The sequence below is a fragment of the Lactuca virosa genome, chromosome 9 (assembly GCF_052849685.1).
Source record: "Lactuca virosa cultivar CGN04683 chromosome 9, Lactuca_virosa_CGN04683_v6, whole genome shotgun sequence".
NCBI classification, from domain to species: Eukaryota; Viridiplantae; Streptophyta; class Magnoliopsida; order Asterales; family Asteraceae; genus Lactuca; species Lactuca virosa.
This window is the reverse complement of record NC_136434.1, coordinates 72770530-72792797: the sequence shown is the minus strand read 5'-3', so window position 1 is coordinate 72792797 and position 22268 is coordinate 72770530. Positions and strand designations below refer to the sequence as shown.

Genomic DNA, 22268 nt, shown 5'->3' with positions numbered 1-22268 from the left:
CATAAATTTTAGAAATTAATTTTATTTTATTTTAATTTTAATTTTTAAAATCCTCAAAAAGTTTTATTTTTGAAAAATATTTGGGATTTGGACTGTGCCTTATACTGTGTGGGAGACAGGTAAAATCGCACAGGGTATAAAAGGTAGGTTTACTGCCGGAAACCCTTCCACTCCTCATTTTTCCTCCTTCCGGCCGTAAACTCTCTCCTATTCTCTCTCCTCTCGAAAAAAATTTCTTGTTTTTTGTGAAATCGTTCGGTTCATCTCAAAGGTATAACAAAACCGACCGTGGGAATGTGTTTTGTTCATCAAATCAACGGATTTTGAGGCTTTAATCAAAGAAAAACAATCTGGCGGAGCTTACGGTCGAAGCTTACGGCCAATGAGCTTACGGCCGTAAACTTCCTTTCCGAACGTGAATATGTGTCTTGATCATGAAATCGACGAATCTTAGGGTTTCAATCGAAGAAAAATGGATTTCAAGAGCTTACGGCCAATGAGCTTACGGTCGTAAACTCCATCTCCGACCATGAGCTTACGGCCATGGGCTTACGGCCGTAAACCCCTAGTTGACCGTAAACTCCAGTTTGGTCAAAATAATTTCTTTTTTAAAAGGCCAAAATTAAATCGATTAATAAGAAAACTTAAAACATTAATTGCTCAAATATTTTTGTTTTCTTACTTGGCTTGTTTTAGTGCAGATCAAATGGCAAATTTGAAGTTCGCTGACATGCACAACTTGGCCATCATACTGGCTGATCCTCCTGTTGTTCATGGAGAATTCAGGTCGATGATCCACGGGCTGAGGGATTGCTGCTTGGCGTCTGCTATTACTGTGAATCCCATGGTTTATCAGAATATCATCAGGGAATTCTGGAGGACTGCCAAACTGAAGACAGATAATGATGGAGCAGTTACTGTTGAAGCTGTTGTGAAGGGTTGCAAGATTGCTATTACTGAACAATTCATCAGAGAAGCGTTGCTGATTGATGATCAACCTGGCTTTCCTACTGAGATTGGGATTGAAGATGCCCAGAAGGTTCTTAAGAAGATGGGTTACGAAGGCAACTTTCCTCCCACTGTGAAAAAGCTTATGCCAACGTACTGGAGATTCTTGGCTCATGTATTTGTGAGCTGCATTTCGGGTAGAAGGTCTGGTGCTGATGAAATCTCGCTAAGGAACACTAGAGCCTTTGCTTCTCTTGCTGCCGGAATAGACTTCAATTTCTCAAAGTTTATCTTAGACGAGTTCGTGGTGAACATCAACGCAATAACCCGGGATACTTTCTTAATGTATCCTAGGTTCGTCCAACTGTTCATCGATATTCAATTTCCGGAGATGGTCAAGGAGGGAGATACCCTAGAGATGAAGTCATTAGTTCCCCATACTGTTGGACTTATAAAGCAGAATCGCAGGGGAAAGGTCGTTTTCCAAGGACTGTATCCGCTTGTGAAGTTTGGAAAATTTGCTGAGCTAAACGAAGCATCCGAGTCTCATGGATCCTCTGATAAAGTATCCTCTGAGCCTACTTCTTCAGAAAGAGTGATTTCAGAAGAGGATGTTATCACTGTGTCAGATCAAGAAGAAAGAGAAGAGACAGTAGCTCCAAATGCTCGTGTGGCAGAGGAACATGATCTGACATCAGTTCCAGTTCAAAGTGATTATAATGAAGGGTCTTAAAAGAGTGGGACCGAGACTGATTTATATGAAGACCTTGATCTTTTTGGCTTCGATAAAGATGAAATTCCGTTGAATTTTGGAAGTAATGAAGATTTCTTGTCAAATGAAAATCTCAACTCGCTACTTGACAATATCAATGATGTTGCTCATCCAGCAACGGAGATACGGGAAACTGAAGACGTTCTTGAATCTACGCCTCCTACTACCAAACAAGTGGCTAAAACAGCAACTCCTATGGTGACAGTGCCAGGGATTCCTCCCCTTGATATTGTTTCTCCTACATCTGAGCCGCTTGAGAGTGATCGCACAACAACACAGACCTCTCAACCTCCTATGAAAAGAAGAAGACGTGACCCTAGACAGGGAATTCCTATTTCTGGTGTACTTCAAGGCCTTTCAACACCACCGATAACCACTCCTGCCATTGTCTCATCAGAACCTTTCAGTGAAGGTCCTAGCACCACTTATAAAGCTGGTGGTTCTTCTATCCCCGCAGGATTTTCTCCTCCCATGCCCGATCATGATGTTGCTTCAGTGAGGCTGGCCATACATTTGGCTGAAGAACAATTCTCAACGCCTCCCTCCCGTGGTAAAGGAATATCTTTTGGGGAAGGCAACTCTGGAGAAGAGAATCCTACTATTCTTGGACTACAGAAGGAGATCAACGTACTAAATCATAAGAATATAGAGCTTGATATCCGGGTTACTGACCTTCAGACTGAGAACACCAAGCTCACCATTCAAGTTGCTGATCTTCTAGAAGACAAAGCTCTAAAGACTAAGCAGATCACTGATCTTCAGACTCACTTTGGTCTGTTGACTGCCAGTTACTATGACTTAAAGAAGAAGATGGAAGAAGAACTTGGTGACAGATTTAAGACGTCTGTCGATGAGCCAAGGATCTATATTCCTAATCAAGTTGCTCCCATAGTTCCACCACTTGTAAGGACAACTCGTGTTGTAGATCGATTTGAGGAGGAGCCAGTTCAAGCTCTGAATGTTGTGGCTTTAAAACGTGCCAAACTGGCCGAATCTACTAAGAAAGGTCAATTTTTGTTTAAAAGGAGCTCAGATCAAAATGCTCCTGGGGATCAGCCCAACATCACTTTTACAGATCTTGGAGAGAATCGCTTTAAAAATGTATATGGTGATAGGTCAGGGATCATCTCATGGGGATTTCACGACACTTTAAATATGTGGATCGTGAGACGGAAGAGTGGCAACACAGAACTGTATAAAGATGCTCATGACTTCCACTCCTGGATCAGGGTTGATCTTTCAGAGTTATCAAAGGCTCCTTTTGCAAATCCATCTCAAAATCCCAAGGCTACACGGTTCAATCATTTCTTGGAAGATCAAGTGCTTAACGGTTTTCCCTCAATGAAGACTGCAAAGTCGATTATTAAAGTATACCCAAGTGTAATTGATCCTAAAACCAATCAACCACTTCGATCTGTGATGTGGCCTACTACCAATCAAGTTAAGCAGATTCCTATTCTTCAGAATCATCCAGATGGATCTCTACGGTCCATGCTGTACTGGGTGTTTGATGAAACTACAGCCTCTGCTGTCATAAAGCTTGAAAAAGGATGCATTCGCTTATATGACAAAAGAGACTTGCTTCAGTTTGGGAAATGGGATATACATCAGCTGAACCATCATCAGATCAAAGTTGCAGAAGACATCTTTGAGCCAGCTGCCAAAGAATATACGTATATGGTTGCTGATATCATTAGCAAACGGATGTCGAACGGAGCAATGGGGGAGTCAGATGTAATGGTGGTCGACAAAGACTGAGTTCAAGCTAGCACCAAACCAAGGGGGAGATTGAAGGGTCCAGTTAGTGGTTTGGTCTAGGCTTTCATTGTAATAGTTCTTTTGAGTCTTTATTGTGGTTTGGTAGGTTGTTAGTGAGTTTACGGCCCTGAAGTGAGTTTACGGCCGTAAACCAAGTTTCCGGCCCAAGTTCCCTATATATAGAGGTGTTGTAGGTCATTATTGGTTGTTGATGCCACAGAGTTCACGACTAAGTATATCGAGTTGTACCAGACGTTTTTCAGTAATAAACGTGTGCAAGCTTGATTTCTCTTCTTCTACTCATATTCTAGTTTCTTTTGATTGTTTGATTGCTTGATCATTGGTAAAGATCCGTTTTAGGACCTAACAACGCCTCCTGAGAATTCTGCACCAACAACAGCTAACCAATAGTGGAGCACGATCCACCAATAGGATGCCTCCACGTCTTGTCGGCTAGCAGGGACCAAAAGGTACTGTAAGGATCTTGTCCCCGTCATGACAGGTATAAATAGAACCCCTCTCTTTCAAGAGAGGGATCACCACTCACTAACTCTTTAGCTAAACCCATACTCTCTCGACCAATCACTAAATTGACCGTCGGAGCTTCGTTCTGGGAGCCCATCCCGGACGACGAGTTGACGACTGACGGTGTTTTTCTCTATGTTGTGATTCTCAGGCTTAACTCCATTGAGACAACGAAAGGCGGCGTTAAGTCCGGGGGAAGATATCAATGATGGGTTTTGAGCATTCTAACACTCCTATGGTGTACATGCAACCCTAGAAACCTTGGATCTATGTTTGACTAAGATACATGCAAATAATTATTTTTCCAAGGTTCTTATCCTATCTAGCATGGCATGGGGAACTTGAATCAAATAAATCTAGTAGAATTACTTACCTTGTAGTTGTAGTTGATTGCTTGGAGTTTTAGAGCCTAGCACCAATAGTGTGGATTCCTCAAATGGAAATCACAAATCACCACAAACTTGGAATTTTGAGAGAATAGTAATCACCTTTCTTGAAATCGGCCCTCTTACTTTACTCACCACAACTAACGTAATTTCAAGAACCAAGGCCTCCTTTATATAGTGTGGTGGATTAGGGTTACATCCATGTAAACCCTAATACCCATGTCTTTTCATTTCTATGAGATCCACGGGTTAAAGCTCCATGGAGTATCCATGGACTTTCCATGCAAGCCTAGCCCATTCCAAATAAGCATTAGCCCACACTATATAAATACAAGAGCCCATATTTAATTAGTCATACTTTTGATCTCTAAATTAATTATAGATCAACACTAATTAAATAATATGATTTTATATTAATATATTAGAACTTATAATATATTAATAAATCATAACTTATACTATTCTCAAAAGATTATCCGTAAATTGTTCGGGTGAAGTGCAACCCAAATGGACCATGTCGGGTCGGGTCAAGTACATACCAAATATAGTTATGGACTTAGACACTATATCCAACAGTCTCCCACTTGGATAAGTCTAATAACTATAGTTGCAAGTATGACTTCAGGAACTGATCAGCAATCGTACCTCTTTAAACTCTGTTGAACTATGAAGCGCCATTTTAGATAAGTGATCATATAATCCTCTGTTCTAGATATCAGCCGGACAAATACATGGAACATGGTCTTGCTTATTGTCCAGCATTTGTTTCCCGATTTCCGATTTGTTTGACATAGAACTTAACTGAACACATCAATTTAGTTCTGACCGGGCCCGGTACATAGGTCAAAACAAAATCATCGAGGGGCCCAGATATCGCTTCTAATCCTAGAAGGAACAGATAAACTTCGACTCATATGTTTTCTCTACTACTTGTTGAATTACACACAAAAGCACGGTTTATAACATCGAGTTACCAATGCGTTTTCGTGCAATCAATGCATAACCAACTCATAGGCAACAAATCATATCTCTAGGTTTGAAGACTTATATGATATTACCGTCTCACGATCACTCGAGATAAATTCCATGAAGTGATACAAGTGAGCGTGGGTTGAATCCAATACTCAGAACTTATGAGCACTCATGAGTGTTGTAGCCCCGCTTTGTCTAACATCTTAGACCTCTACAAGCCAACCCATGATAGTCTTGATTCATATCTACTTCCAACATATGACCGACTGTGGAGAGTTTGAATAATATGATATAAACCATAACATAATTATTCTGGAAGTCAAAACATGCAAAAAGAAATAATAGTAAACGATTGACAAGAGATAGCAACACTTTACTCATAAATAACAGCGTTTATTTATCATCAAATGTCAATTACATTTTACAAATTTCAAGATTATCTAACTACTAAAACTAATATCATCCTTCAGCCCTATGCTCCGAGCATGCTGGAGATGCTTAGCCCGAGTCAGTCCCTTCGTGAGGGGATCTGCTGGGTTCTCATCCGATGATACCCTCTTTGCCACGAGGATTCCTTCTTCTATTCGATGTCTGATGAAGTGATATTTTCTGTCAATGTGTCTGGATCTCCCATGATCTCTTGGTTCCTTGTCTAAGGCAACCACACTATTGCTGTCACAGAAAATCTCCATTGGCTCCTTTATAGCTGGTACAACTCCAAGGTCTCCGATGAAGTTCTTTAGCCATATAGCCTCCTTTGCTGCCTCGCTTGCTGCTATATACTCTGATTCACAAGTGGAATCAGCCACTGTCTCCTGCTTGGAACTTTTCCAAGTAATTGCCCCTCCGTTTAGAGTAAAGACCCATCCCGACTGAGAGCGGAAATTATCCCTGTCAGTCTGAAAGCTAGCATCACTGTACCCTACAACTCTCAAGTCCTCACTGCCACCGAGGGTAAGGACCCAGTCCTTAGTCCTCCGTAGGTACTTGAGGATATTCTTTACCGCAGTACAGCGTGCCTTGCCAGGGTTCCCCTGATACCTGCTAACCATGCTCAAAGCAAAGGCTACATCAGGTCGAGTACACGTCATAGCATACATGATCGATCCTACAGCTGAAGCATAAGGTATTCGACTCATTTCTGCTATCTCAGCCTCAGTACTAGGGCTTTGTGTCTTACTCAATCTGGCGTTACTCTGGATGGGTAACTCTCCTTTCTTGGATTTATGCATGTTGAACCTTTTCAACACTTTGTCCACATAGATGCTTTGACTAAGTCCAATTAGTCTTTTACTCATGTTTCTCAAAATCCTTATCCCTAGGATATAGGCAGCTTCTCCAAGGTCCTTCATAGCGAAACACTTCCCAACCCAGGACTTTACTTCCTGCAGGGTTGGGATGTCATTTCCAATGAGTAGTATGTCATCCACATACAGTACCAAAAAGCTGACTATACTCCCACTAGCCTTGATATAGACACAAGATTCATCTTCACTCCTTGAAAAGCCAAATACTTTGACTTTCTCATCAAAGCAAAGATTCCATCTGCGAGGTGCCTGTTTTAATCCATAAATGGATTTCTCGAGCTTACACACTCTATTGGGGTACTCTGTACTGACAAAACCCTCTGGCTGAACCATGTAAACATCTTCAGCCAACTTTCCATTAAGGAAAGCGGTTTTGACATCCATTTGCCATATTTCATAATCATGAAATGCAGCAATGACTAACAGAACCCTAATAGACTTAATCTTGGCCACTGGTGAAAAGGTCTCATCATAATCAACTCCCGGAGTTTGAGAATAACCCTTTGCAACCAGTCGTGCCTTATAAGTGTGTACATTACCATCCATGTCGGTCTTCTTCTTGAAGATCCATTTGCACCCAACTATCTTACGATCACGTACATTGTCAACCAAGTTCCAAACTTGATTGTCATACATGGACTGTATCTCGCTATCCATAGCCTCTTTCCATTTAGCAGCCTCAGGGCCTGCCATGGCTTCCGTGTAGCTGTTAGGCTCATCCAGATTTACCAGTATGTTATCACTGATAAGTGTCTCACCTTCTGCAGTAATATGAAAACCATAATAATGCTCAGGTGCATTCCTAACTCTGGTGGAACGCCTCAGAGGTATAGATTCTTCAGTCGGCTCAACAGGAGTTTCCTCCTCAGGTTGAGGGCTAGGGTTTGAGGTTCCTTCACCACTTGACTCTTGAATTTCCTCAAGGTCAATTTGCCTCCCACTGTCTCCTTGACTCATGAATTCTCTCTCTCGAAAGAATCCTCTTCTTGCTACAAAGACCACATTATCATTGGGTCTGTAGAAGATGTAACCAAAGGATTTCTGTGGGTAGCCGATGAAAATACACCTTTCGCTTCGGGGTTCGAGCTTATCGTGAGTCTCGCGTCTCACGAAAGCCTCGCAACCCCAAATCTTGATGTGGTCTAGATTGGGAACTTTTCCAGTCCACAACTCGTGAGGTGTTTTGGCAACCTTCTTTGTAGGGACTAGATTAAGGATATGGGCGACAGTCTCTAAGGCATACCCCCAAAATGAGATTGGTAGCGAAGCTCGACTCATCATGGAACGAACCATGTCCAACAAGGTCTGATTGCGCCTCTCAGCTACACCATTAAACTGTGGTGTCCTAGGAGGTGTCAATTGTGAGACAATCCCACATTCCTTAAGATGGTCAAGGAACTCAGTACTAAGATACTCACCACCACGATCGGATCGAAGCATCTTAATGTTCCTGCCCAACTGATTCTCCACTTCTTGCTTAAACTCTTTGAATTTCTCAAAGGTTTCTGACTTATGCTTGATTAGGTAGACATATCCATATCTACTAAAATCATCAGTAAAAGTCACATAGAACCGATTAGCATCTCTTGTGGCGGTTCTGAAGGGTCCACACACATCCGTGTGTATGAGGTCCAACAAACCTTCACCCCTAGCACAAGTGCCAGTAAAAGGTGACTTTGTCATTTTACCAAGCAAACAAGATTCACAACTATCATCTGACTTTAGGTCAAATGACTCCAAGACTCCATCCTTTTGGAGTTGGCCTATGTGTTTCTTGCTTACATGTCCAAGACGACAATGCCATAAGGATGCTTTATCTAAGCTAGTGGAAGAGTTAATACACAATACATTATTTCCTAGATTATCTACAACAGATACAGTTTCATACACGCCATCACAAGGTAATGCTTTAAAATAAAGAACATTATTAAAGAAAGCATCAATACTACCATTATTATTATCAAAATAAAAGGTAAAACCTTGTTTATACAATGCATGAAAGGAAATAACATTTCTTGCCATTTCTGGCGAATAATAACATTTATTCAAATCTAATGTAAACCCACTATTTAGCACTAAGGAATAAACTCTTATCTTGGTGACAGGTGAAGCTTTCCTGTTTCCCATGATCAAGTTTATCTTTCCCTGCTCCACATTCTCACTTCTTTTTAGTCCCTGCAAATCACAACATATGTGAATACCACAACCTGTATCAAGGACCCAAGACTTAGAATGAGGTGAGTTATTAGACAATATAGTGTATATACCTGCATGGTTGGGTTTTACTTTCCCATCCTTCAAATCTTGCTGGTACTTTGGGCAGTTTCGCTTCCAGTGCGACTTTTCATGGCAATAGAAGCATTCAGCCTCATTAGGGTTAGCAGAAGGAGTGACAAAACCTTTCTTGGTTTTGCTTGAAGAGGAGCCTTCAAGGGTCTTACCCTTGGTACCCTTAGAAGGGTTCTTTCTCTTCTTCCCTTTGCCATGCCCGATTGCCAAGACATTGGCCGCAGTTGGAGTAGGAGTAGGAGTAGTAACAACCGACTTACCCTTTAGACCACTTTCGGCGGTCTTCAAGAGTCCTTGAAGTTTGCTGAGGGTGACTTCTTCCTTGTTCATGTGATATGTCATGCGGAATTGATCATAACACGATGGCAAGGAGTGCAAAATGATGTTTATTGCTAACTCCTCAGGGAAGTTCACATTCAGCTTCAGTAAACGGTCCACATACCTTTGCATTTTCTGCATGTGGCCCGTGATGGGTTCACCATCCTTCATTCGGGTTGTTATCATGGAGGAGATTATTTCATATCGCTCTTGACGAGAACTTTGATGGTAGCGGTCCATCAAGTCCTGGTGCATCTCAAAAGGATAATAGTCTGCATAGGACTTTTGGAGCTCGGCTGTCATGGTGGCCATCATGATGCATGCCACTTTTATAGCATCTCTTTCATGTACCTCATATTCAGCAAGCTCTTCAGGAGTAGCAGTTGGCTCGGGTACCTTCAGCTCCTTATCGAGAACATATTCTTTGTTCTCATACCGAGTGACCATCCTGATGTTTCTGATCCAATCTGTAAAGTTGGACCCATCAAAGATGACTCTCCCACAAAGATTCATGAGAGAGAAGGAGCTAGTAGGGTTTTAGCCAGAAGCATTGTTATTGGAAGACATCTGAAAAGAAGAGGGAATAGATTAGATTAGATATAGAGATAGTCCTTAACAAAACACCCAAATGTAATATTAAGGCTAGGACCCAACACAATATTTTATAACTTAGAAGAGGGATGTCGTAATCTAAGCTATAAGATATTTGAAGGTAGGTGAATGACGATTCACCAATTTCCACCATGAAAAACGAAATATTTAATTAGGTTTTAATTGGTTTAGAAAATCCTAGATTCTTTGAGATTCATTGAACTTTCTTCAATGGCATGTTTCAATCTCGAGTGTGCCCTTCAAGTTTTGTGACTGGGATGCCGAGGATCACAAAACAAGGTGTGAAGTAACCATGCAAATTACTTGGTACCCTTAATGTATTACCCCTCAATCGATGTGCCGGTTAACCACACACGCTCCATCGATACTATGATAAACATTAAGGCACCCTTTACCTACCTTGTTAAGTTCAAGTTAGTGTGCCGGTTAACCACACACGCTCCAGTAACGACTTAAACAAAGTGTAAAGTGTAATTTCATGGATTAGCACCTTATTCACATTTTCCTAAAATAACTAAGATTGGGAATTCAATAAAGTTTAGTTACTTGAGTATTATCATTATACTTTTAATGAGAATTTATAAGTCCTTGTCCTACCCGTTCGGCTAACGACCCTCCACCGATCAAGGAAGCGGTGGGTGAGAGTGGACACCCATTAAGTTGCCATTTTATAGGCAACAACCTTATACCCCCCTTATAGACCGGCTTCGTGAATGAGGCGTACTAGCGGTAAGACGACTTGATCTTATACATATATAAATATTATTAAACTTATAATATTATAAATTATAAGGGTTGAATTTTAACTTTTAAAATTCTAGGGGTTGGAACTAAAGTTTTTAATATGACTTTACATGTTCCAAAACTTGAGGGCAAGTTTTGTAAACTTTTAAAACTTTTCATTTCTCATAACTTATGAGTTAATGGTTATTAAAAATGAAGACTCTTCATTTTTTGTAACCTATGTGTTCTTTTAATGGTTATTTATAAATGTGACTTTTGGTTATCCATAACTTAAGAACTAGTTATGGACTCCATTAAAACACATAAAGATCAAGAATTAATCTAATCAATTATTAGCACATAATTTCTATGATCTTCTAAACTCATATGTTTATGAATGTTCATATCAAAAATTTCAAGAATCATAAGTACATATACAAAACTTGAAATTTTGATACGAGCTTTTGAACAAAACTTCGATTTTCAATTTTTTTTTTTTTTTTTGCATCAAGTATCAAATAAACAAACCAGTCTCTGATACCACTGATGGGTTTTGAGCATTCTAACACTCCTATGGTGTACATGCAACCCTAGAAACCTTGGATCTATGTTTGACTAAGATACATGCAAATAATTATTTTTCCAAGGTTCTTATCCTATCTAGCATGGCATGGGGAACTTGAATCAAATAAATCTAGTAGAATTACTTACCTTGTAGTTGTAGTTGATTGCTTGGAGTTTTAGAGCCTAGCACCAATAGTGTGGATTCCTCAAATGGAAATCACAAATCACCACAAACTTGGAATTTTGAGAGAATAGTAATCACCTTTCTTGAAATCGGCCCTCTTACTTTACTCACCACAACTAACGCAATTTCAAGAACCAAGGCCTCCTTTATATAGTGTGGTGGATTAGGGTTACATCCATGTAAACCCTAATACCCATGTCTTTTCATTTCTATGAGATCCACGGGTTAAAGCTCCATGGAGTATCCATGGACTTTCCATGCAAGCCTAGCCCATTCCAAATAAGCATTAGCCCACACTATATAAATACAAGAGCCCATATTTAATTAGTCATACTTTTGATCTCTAAATTAATTATAGATCAACACTAATTAAATAATATGATTTTATATTAATATATTAGAACTTATAATATATTAATAAATCATAACTTATACTATTCTCAAAAGATTATCCGTAAATTGTTCGGGTGAAGTGCAACCCAAATGGACCATGCCGGGTCGGGTCAAGTACATACCAAATATAGTTATGGACTTAGACACTATATCCAACAATCAAAACATAAATATTGTGAGAATCACAAGAGCAAAACTTACGATACCGGCGAGTCCACGGTTCTGAGGAAGGAAATGGATGAAAATAGCTAACAGACAACCTCTCGACAATTGCAAAGGATTTGAGATCCAAGTTTGACGCCGACCAGAGGAACGCCCGAGATCAGAAAGATACTGGCAAACGCTAAGTCAATGAGGAGATCCTTACCATCACGAGGCCCCGTAAGAGAAGCGAGCGTTGCGAAATGGATGACGACATTGAGGTACTCCCTAAAAATATCCTCAATATTAGTTTTTCGTCAGAAGATCTGAGGATGCCTGGTTGGAACCCCAGTGATTCGCTCTTTATAACTTCCTGCATACGTCAAATACCAATCAATCGTGTCTACATAGACAACGACAATGGTACCGATATCCTTTATGAGCACTTACTCCAACAATTGTCGATCTCCTAGAAGACAAGTTTAACACCTCCGACTGCCAGTCCCCTCACAGGGTTTACAGGGAATAGCTTATGGCTGTTAGGTACCATACATCTCCCTCTTACCATAACCAATCATGAAGAGAGAGATACAGTTATAAATTCACAATAAAGTTTTCAGTAGAACGCTCCCTGTCAGAGTACGACATCCTGCTCGGGCGGCTGGCACTTTTCCAAATATGGGCCATACCATCGACGATCCACGACACTGTGAAGTTTCGCATGAGCATTGGATCAGCCACTATCGTTGCCTTTAGCCCACACGTTAGACGTTACTATCAGTCCCTCGCTTCCCCAGGGATAATACGAACCTCAATCAATAAACAAAATGGTAGGCAAGTAGGCGAGAAGAGCAAGGCAACAAAACATGAAGCCATAAGGCCAGTAGGTACAAGCACTCCCCAGGAACCGATCTCCCCTAGTTGGGTCACAAACCAAATGGCAACAAGAAAGCATGGCAAATCACAACGAGAGCGCATCAACTACCTTGGCCTGAGTAAGACAATCCTACCCCCCCCCCCCCCCACGATACCACATGATCGTAGATGATACCAAGTCTAGGCGAGTTCATTTTAAAGGAGGGGAAAGGCCAACCTTCAGACGACCAAGTAGAAATCACCTTGAATCAGGGCAAGATTCAAAAGCCCTTGATAGAGAACAAAACAACAGACAAAGAAGGACTTCGAACAGGCCTTTGCCAGGCACAGGAAGCTGGAGTAAAACTCTCTCCAACCCTCGGTGAGTCTCTATCTACCACTGACGGGGTTTATGTCACCCACAGGGCCAGATATTAGAACGGCCAAAAGTTACCAAGGCACGGAGCAAGAATTGACAAGATTCAACAGGGATTTCAAGGTCGAACAGACCCCCCTTGAGAAAAAGTCATGAGTACCAATGCTCTGAGCGGGTTGCCATCAACATCCTTTGACCACCAATTCAAGAAGGTGCCAAATGAAGCCCTATAAGGAAGAGACGTCAACAAAAAAACAGATCACCAATGCCATGGAAATTCCCAATCGGCTCAAACAATCGTTGGATCACTCCTCGTACGGGCCTCTTCCAAGAGATCTCCCATATGACAAGAAGGCCAGTGCCAAAGTTGTGCGACTCACAATATGGAAGGCGCAACCAGGAAAAGAAAGACACTTGCCCTTATAAAGGAATCAAGCAAGTGCAACCAGAGCATGAGGAGGCCTGAGAATCATTGTCAGAAGGATGTCTCACCCAGGAGCACGTCGGCCCAACGCACGCAAAGACAAGATTGAACTCCCAGAAAATGTTGTTGAGGAATACCCAGAATACCAAGTTCTCATTCCTTCTCAAAGCCAACACTCCACGGTTCTGACCAAAAGCCATCAGTCACCCGGTCAATGGGGAATAGAAGCCATGAGGCCACCCCCCGTCACCCCAGGAGGATCTAGGTTCCCTATGGTAACCTCCAACCATTTCATTCAGCGGGAAAGAGATAAGAATTCATCGGGATTGAAAAGAGCTTGTGTCAAAGAACCACCATCAACGTCTCAGTTACATCGCCAGGCCCCAAGACCCGATGTCGGAGAAGTACCCTTCAACCCGAAACGAGGCGCAAAATCAATATCGTCACTTGGGAATGCAAACAGGCCGTTGCAAGTGCCAAAATTTGATGCAAACACCAACAAGGCAAAGCAACGTCCAAACATGAACGTACTTAACAAGAAACAAGAGACCATTAGACTCTGCCAAGCCGCCCACAGGGGAAACGCCAAAAATCACCACACTTGGTGCATGTGAGTGGAAAACTCCAAAGCAGAAGAATGGGCATCGGAAAAAAATGGGTTTAGCCACGCACGACCCCAGAGCAAGTTGAACGCTGCCAGGGAATGCGCGAGCAGGACCACAAACACACACCAAGATGGAGCTTGCTTCCAAGGAGTTCAGCATGGAGGAGTCACTCCCTAGACCTGGAGTGCGTACAATTCGCACCACCACCCCTATACCAAAGATAAAGGTCCAGATAAGGCACATCAGAGGCAATGGTAATGTGATCAAACTCCGAATGGATAATCACACCCCAACAAACCTGCCCAAGAGTTAGGCCTTGGTTTATGTTATGCTTACTCGCCAAACAATGTAGATGTTTCTAAAACATTATCAATGAAGTACAAGGAAGTTGACTATAAGAAAAACTATTAGAACATTTTTTTACTATTCAAGCTTGATATCATTTACATAAGAGGTTTTGCACGTTTACCAAATGGTAACAAGGACTGATCATCCACATCATTTGAGCGAAATTGTTATGAGAATGCAACCATAGGCGTCAAAGGTTCATAACTTTTCCCTAAACATGTCTATTCAGCGTAAAAGTCCACAAATCTTGACCGTTACATGAATAAAGGATTCAATGTCTCATAACATTTCCCTTGAAACAAGTAATACCTAAGTCCTAAATGCCTCGAGGTGACGATCTCGGCTTGACATAGATGATTAGGGTCGGAGTGCAACTCTCCAAGGCCCAGGACATAGAACAAAGTCCCAAAAGGGTAACCAATAAACATTAGATAAAAAAGACACCCTAACAAAGCAAACTAGACAAAAAGTCCCAATCTAGAAAAAATGGTCTATGACCCAAAGAAAGTGCCAATTCTGAGCTCCCAGCGCGTGCTCCCGGGATAAGCCCAAAGGACCCTAAACAAATATGAGTCTTAGAGTCATAAGTTGGGAAAATCTAGTAACATGGCTAAATCGCCAACATTCTCCCATTGAGCAAAAAAAACATAATTCCTTACGAAACAAGAAAGAGGTGACCCCCAAGGCCAACATAAACTTGGGGGAAGAATCGCCTCAATAAGGAAAAATAAGGGCATGTGTGCACCAGTGGCCAACATAAACCACCTGGGATTAAAATAAAAGGCATTACAGAATAAAAAATAACCATATTATCAAAAGACAAAAAAATTGTTTCGCCGGCCAACCCCCAGAATTAAAAGGGCCACGCAGGGCCAAACAACGATTAACAATATTGTCTTTGAGACATCGTCTCTGGAACATCAAAAAAGTTCAAGCACTGTTTCACACAGACAAGCCAGAAGGAGGAAAGGGTCACTTACCAAGCGAATCAGAGGAGGCACCAGCTTGGGAAGGATCATGTTCTGGAGGAACATCCTCGACATCAGGATCATTGCACAATTGGCAGAGGCCTCCCAGGTCAAGCTCACCCAAGCAGAGATACGAAGCGAAGTCTGTATCCATAAAAGCCTTCACAGAGGCATGCATGGCTTGAGTCATCTCCACGACGACGCTCAACTCCCCAGGATCGAACATCCCAACAGCCACCTGCTCTATCACCGTTTACTTACCTCCTTCCACACCGGCAGCCATACATGTCGCTTTCATCCGCCTAACTCCAAGCGAGAACTCAACGCTCTCGACCACCTTGTCCACTACCCGGACAACACCCTTCTGGAGTAGCCACATCATGTCATCCTCCACAGCCTTCCTCCTCAACTCTTCCGCTCCAGCTGCCCACGCTTGAAACATCCCAAAAATACAGTCCAAAAATTTCATTTTAATTCATTAATAAAAACCATAAGTATCATCGATCATACAAAAGTCATAAATCGTGTATCTCGAAAATATCATAACATCTGTCAATGTATCAAAATCATATGTCAAAACATCAGAGTGAATCCTCCCGGGCAAAAAACTGTGGTGTGTGCCATGCAGTCATCCCGAGCTCTTCCCCTTACTAGCGAAAGTACCTGAAACCAAAACTGAAAACTGTAAGCATGAAGCTTAGTGAGTCACCCAAACTACCACATACCATACACGTAATCACATAACCGCATATAACATACATTAGGCTCCGCCCTACTACATCGGGCACTACCCGACATCGGCTTGTCCGGCATCGGGCCCCGCCCGACATCAGACCGCATCTGGCATCAGGCCCCGCCCGGCATCGAGTAAAACTCGGCATACATATGAGCATAACTACTAATACACATAACATAAGCATAAACACTCAACTATCGACATATAAGCATTCCTCGAGACCCGCCCGGCATCGGACCGAAATTCAGAAGCATACAAACATTCCTCGGGAACCGCCCCGGCATCGGACCGTAGTCCGGAAACTTACAAATACATACACATGCCAGAATCACAAAGACATCAAGCATACTAACATTCTTCGGGTACCGCTCCGGCATCGGATCGAAATTCGGAAAACATATAAACTACATCGGTCTAACCCCGACATCAGACCGAAGTCCGACACACTCGAACATACATAAACAGGACGAAATTAGTGCCTTCGACCCGTCCTACTAGAGGAAAACTCACCTCGTAAGCTAACTGTGAAATCCCGCGTGAAGAATCTCTGACGGCTGCTCCAACGACTCCTCGGGTATCATTATCACAATAACACTTAGTCAAAATATGATAATCCTTCTTAGGGTAAAATGACCATTTTACCCCTGGTCAAAGTCAACATTTTGGTCATAGTCAACATTTTGGTTGACTCAAATCGCCGAGTTGACTCATCAACTCGCCGAGTTCTACAAATCAAAAACCCTGAAATCGTGATCCAACTCATCGAGTCATCCCCCTGACTCGCCGAGTTCCCTGGGTACTCATAGTCGTGATTTGGCGAATCAACTCGTCGAGTCCCTTCGCAGACTCGCCGAGTTCTACCTCGTACAAAATCAGGACAAAACGACTCAACTCGTCGAGTCCCTCTCTGGACTCGCCGAGTTCCTCAGTCTGTTTGGGCCATCTCAACGGATTAAGCCTCAACTCTTCAGATCTAAGCTTCATACTTCACATATACCCTGAAAATGTCCTTTTAAGGGTAAAGTTTCCAACTTTACCCACTAATACCCTCATTTGATGAGTTTAGCTCAAACACTAAATCTTTAGGACTTAGATCTTGGTCCACAAGTCATCCATACTCCAAACTAAAGCATACTAACATAGATCTAGGCTCTAGACATCATTTGAACACGTAAAGTTCCTAACTTTCTTCCCATGCATGGCCTTTTGAAGCTTAAAAGGCTAAAATGACAACTTATAGCTTGCATGGGGCTTCCATAGCCATAAAGTTTGCACCTTTATGCCATGTGAGCCCCTCAAGGTCATAGATCTAAAAGTATACCCACTTGGGACGTCTATGTCCTAAAGATCATGTTTCTTGGACCAAAAACCCCATAAAATGATAAGAAGGAGATCTAACAAGCTACTAAGCAAGGTTAAGACTTGCTTACCAGAAAATGAAGATGATGAGATGTTGTTTCTGGATCTACTAGCTTCCTTCTGAATCTCTAAGCTCCTCCTTCTTCAACAAGCTTCAAAACACATAATCGTCACTCAAAACAACTCACAAGCTCATACAAGGCACTAGGGTTTCGTGGATTAGGGTTTTGGACTTAGAGGCTGGCGATGAGGCCAGCAAGTGGGGATTAAGATGCTTAATCATGGTGCAAAACCCTGAAATTAGGGTTTCATTTTGGCAGGCCTACTTGCCGAGTCGAGGCTCTCAACTCGTCGATTAGGCGACTTAAAATCCAGCGGCCAATCTCGTTTCTACTCGACGAGTCTGGGGCTCCTAACTCGCCGAGTAGCTCTTCAAAAGTGAATAAATTATAATTAAATGCGTACCAGAAACCAGGCGTTACAATTCTCCCCCACCTGTCTTAGACTTCATCCTCGAAGTCTGCTGCGTCGGAAAACAACTCCAGGTAGTGCTCCCTCATCTCTTTCTCGGGTTCCCAAGTCCACTCTGAACCCTTGCGGTGCTGCCACTGCACCTTCACCAGCTCAACCCTCTTGTTCCTCAGCTCCTTCGTCTTTTTATCAAGAATGGCCACTGGTCCCTCGATGTAATTCAGGCGTTCATCAACCTGAATATCCTTTGCGGCACAACCGATGAGTCATCTACTAAGCACTTCCATAACTGAGAAACATGGAAAGTGTTGTGGATCTGGCTGAGCTCTGCTGGAAGATCCAAACGGTAAGCAACCCGGCCCACTCGATCCAACACCCTGAACGGACCGATGTATCTAGGGCCCAGCTTGCCCCGCTTCCTGAACCGGATGACACCTTTCTAAGGTGACACCTTCAGGAGGACCATGACGCCCACCTGAAACTCCAAGTCTGAACACCGCTTGTCGGCATAGCTCTTCTGTCGACTCTGAGCAGTCTGGAGCCTGCTCCGGACCTGTTGGATCCTCTCAGTAGTCTTGAGTACTACTTCAGTACTCCCCATGACACTCTGACCGACCTCGCCCCAACAAACTGGGGTCCTAAATTTCCTCCCGTAGAGCATCTCAAAGGGAGGTCGGTCTATGATGGCGTGGTAACTGTTTTTATACGAAAATTCCGCTGATGGAAGATACGTATCCCAACTGCCACCGAAATCCAAAACACATGCGCGCAACATGTCCTCGAGAGTCTGAATCGTCCTCCCGCTCTGTCCATCCGTCTGAGGGTGGAAAGCGGTGCTGAAGTGGAGACGAGTACCTATCTCGTCGTGAAACCGCTTCCAAAATCTGGAAGTGAGACGAACATCTCAGTCTGACACCACCGAGACAGGCACTCCATGTCGTGCCACTATCTCACACACGTAGATCTTGGCCAACTTCTCGGCCGATATACTCTCCTGGATCGGGATAAAATAAGCACTCTTGATCAACCGATCCACGATGACCCATATCGAATCTACTCTACGTGCGGTCCTGAGAAGCTTGGTGATGAAATCCATGGTGATATCATCCCATTTCCACGCGGGAACGTCTAGCGGCTGCATCTTGCCGTGTGGTCTCTGGTGCTCGGCCTTGACCTTCCTGCAGGTCAAGCACCGATCTACATACCATGCTACGTCCCGCTTCATGCAGGAAGAATTTTTGGAAATTATTTTGGATGATCATTATGGGCTTGAAGGAAAAGTAGTTGTTGAATTAAAGAAAATGCACATAAAGAATTAATTAAAAGCTTTGTATGAAGATTATGTGAGAATTCATGCCCCGCCATCTACTACTTCTTCAACTTCAACATTAAGAAAACGTCCAAACCCCAATACTCCTACATCTACAACACCAAATTTCGATCATGGAGATAGATTGAGAAATAGAATGAAAACGAGCCAAACATCCTCATCGTCAATTAGTGAATTGGATAAGTATTTGGGTGAAAGTGTTGAAGATTTTGATACAAATGGTAGTTTTGAGATATTGATTTGGTGGAAAGTAAATAGCCCGAGATTTCCAATTTTATCTCTTATGGCTAAACATTTATTAGATGTTCCCATCTCAACCGTGGCTTCGGAGTCGGTATTTAGCACGAGTAGGAGGGTGTTGGATTCATATAGGAGTTCTTTAGGCGACAAAACTATCGAAAGCCTAATTTGTACACAAGATTGGCTTCGTAAAAGTATTAATACGGAAAAAGATGATGTTTGGGAAATAACAATTCTCCTAGAGAAAGGTACTTTCAATCATCTATAACTTTTTTATTAAATTTATCTTACTATAGGTTGCTAATTATTTTTGTTTATGTAGCTTTGATGGAACAAGAAGGTGCAAGCTTATAATTTTGAGCGTCAGAGATGAAAGAAAGGAAGCTTGTTTTGCCAATTCAACAGTTATTTTGGATATAAACACTTGATTTCAAACTCATTTTGTTTTTTGTTGCTAATATTTTAAACTGTTGCTCGTGACGTAAATTTTATTATTGAATGTTTCACAAGTATTTCATATTTAAGTTTTTACCATGTCAATTTATAAACTAAGTAACTAACTAATTACAAATTACTAAAATACAAAAAAAATGACATATTTGATAAATGTTATGTTCACAGAGAGTTCAAAAGGTTACAAAAATTCTTTATATGTAAGTTACAGAGAGTTCAAAAGGTAACAAAAATTATGTATATGTAAGTTGAAGCAAGTTTATGAACCCACGATTTTAAGTTTTTAAATTCATTCCATGTATAGAGAGTTTACTTTTTAAAACGTTACATTTAAGGTCCTTATATTTGTAAGTTATTTGCTAAAATAAACAAATATTATTTTATTTCTTTTTAAACCCAATTAACCCGACTAACCCGACCCGGTTAACCCGAAACCCGATTAACCTGAACCTTAATAGGGTCGAGTTTATGGTCAAATTTTAAAAAAAAATCCAATTAACCCGACCCGTTTAACCCGAAACTCGATCGGGTTGACCCAATTAACAGTCATAATTATGACAAGGAAGGTATCTACACCCCTTATAAGGAAATGTTTCGTTCTCCTTCCAAGCCGATGTGGGATCAGGTGCAACCCACCTTCACCCCCACCCCCCCCCCCCATTATAGGGTTAGACGTCCCCGTCGAACACATCGACTCGTGCCTCAGCTCTGATACAATTTGTAACATCCCCCTCTGGCACGTATCATAATATTGTCCGCTTTGGGCTCCCGGCACAAAAACTTCCCAGAGGGTCACCCATCCCGGTACTACTCCCGTCCGAGCACGCTTAACTGCAAAGTTCTTATGGGATCTGCTGCCCTCACGACTTTAAAACGCATTGTGACAAGGAAGGTATCCACACCCCTTATAAGGAAATGTTTCGTTCTCCTTCCAAGCCGATGTGGCATCAGGTGCAACCCACCTTCACCCCCAGAGTAAAGGTAGCAACAATCAAGGCAGAATAACAGACAATCGTTCGGCGGATAAAAAGGCTGACACTGGTAGACCAAAAGCTAGAGCTTTTCGCATGACGGCTCAGGAGGCTCGAGAGACCCCGGATGTGGTGACAGGTACTTTCCTAGTAAACTCAGTACTTGCTAGGGTATTATTTGATTCTGGTGCAAATAGATCTTTTGTGTCTACTACCTTTTGCAAATGGGTGGTTAGAAATGCAAAGATTCTAGAACATGCCTTAGAAATTGAAACTGCTGACGATCATTGACTATTAGTAAGGGATGAATATGATGATTGCTCTATCGAAATAGAAGGTTGCATAGTACCGTTAAAATTGTTACCTATAGCCCTAGGTGATTTTGATGTTCTTATAGGGATGGATTGGTTGTCGGCAAACCAAGCGATCATAGATTGTGAAAAAAGGATTGTTCAAGTTTGGGTGCGCTCATTCCGGCACTAATGCACCGGATCCCATCAGAACTCCGCTGTTAAGCGTGCCCGGACGAGAGCAATTCAGGGATGGGTGACCCCCTGGGAAGTTTTCGTATCGGGAGCCCAAAGCGGACAATATTATGATACGTGCCAGAGGGGGATGTTACATAAATATTACTATTTTTATTCAAGATTAGGGTTTCCAGTGTTTTCCTATCAATTATAAATAGGACCCTTTGGGTGCCTCTTTTTCTTCCACTCCTTCTTCCTAAGAGAATAACCAATTTTCTCATCTTTCTTCCTCTCTCCTCAAGTCTTCTAAACGCACGTTATCTACTAAACGCACATTTCATTAAAATTATAAAGCGACAGTTCTAGAGGACGTGCGTTTAAGATAAAGCGCCCTCCGTGTTTTTAATTTTTTTCTTGAGACGCTAATTTAAGGACACGCAATAATGCATGACCTAAATCCTTAAAATTATTTGAGAGATGACACTATTTTAAGGTCACTCTCTTTTGCGTAACATAAATCAGTACGTGTCGTGGTTTGCGTGTCATTAAAGACATATATTCTAGTAGTGATTAGATCTTATGCAGGAGCTAAAAAAATTTTATTGTGCATGAATAAATAATTATTACTATTATATCATGTAGTCCTTTGTCCTTCCATGTCTATCCTTCTTTGTCTATTATACCTTTCATTTTGGCAAGTCTTTGGCAGGCCTCGTATGTAATTGTTTTGTGTCATACACCATTAAATTGATTCTCAAGTATTTATTTCTATG

At 41.9% G+C, this 22268-nt stretch overlaps 1 pseudogene; it reads left to right on the top strand.

The window, feature by feature from the left end:
- The first annotated feature begins 21488 nt into the window (after positions 1-21488).
- On the top strand, positions 21489-21607 carry LOC145141516 (5S ribosomal RNA; annotated as a pseudogene).
- Positions 21608-22268: the final 661 nt, after the last annotated feature.